The sequence below is a fragment of the Eimeria mitis genome, genomic scaffold (assembly GCF_000499745.2).
Source record: "Eimeria mitis Houghton genomic scaffold, Emh_scaff3024, whole genome shotgun sequence".
NCBI classification, from domain to species: domain Eukaryota; phylum Apicomplexa; class Conoidasida; order Eucoccidiorida; family Eimeriidae; genus Eimeria; species Eimeria mitis.
This window is the reverse complement of record NW_013571370.1, coordinates 1-302: the sequence shown is the minus strand read 5'-3', so window position 1 is coordinate 302 and position 302 is coordinate 1.

The window sequence follows — 302 nt, the reverse complement described above, 5'->3', positions numbered from 1 at the left end:
TTTTCTTTTTGTCTCCTTTTCTTCTTTTGCTTCTCTGTCTCTTTCTCTCTTTTTATTTTGTCTCTTTATTTATTTGTTTGTTTGTTGTTGTTTTCTGTTTGTCTCCTTTTGTCTCCTTTTGTCTCTTTTTCTTTTCTCTCTGTCTCTCCTTGTTTTATTTGTTTGTCTCTTTTTTTTTCTTCTCTTTGTCTCTTCTTCTCTTCTCTTCTCTCTCTATCTCTCTTTCTTTTGTTTATGTTTTGTTATTTATTATTTATATAATCATTGTATTTGTTGTTTCTTTTCTCCTTATCTCCCCCCCC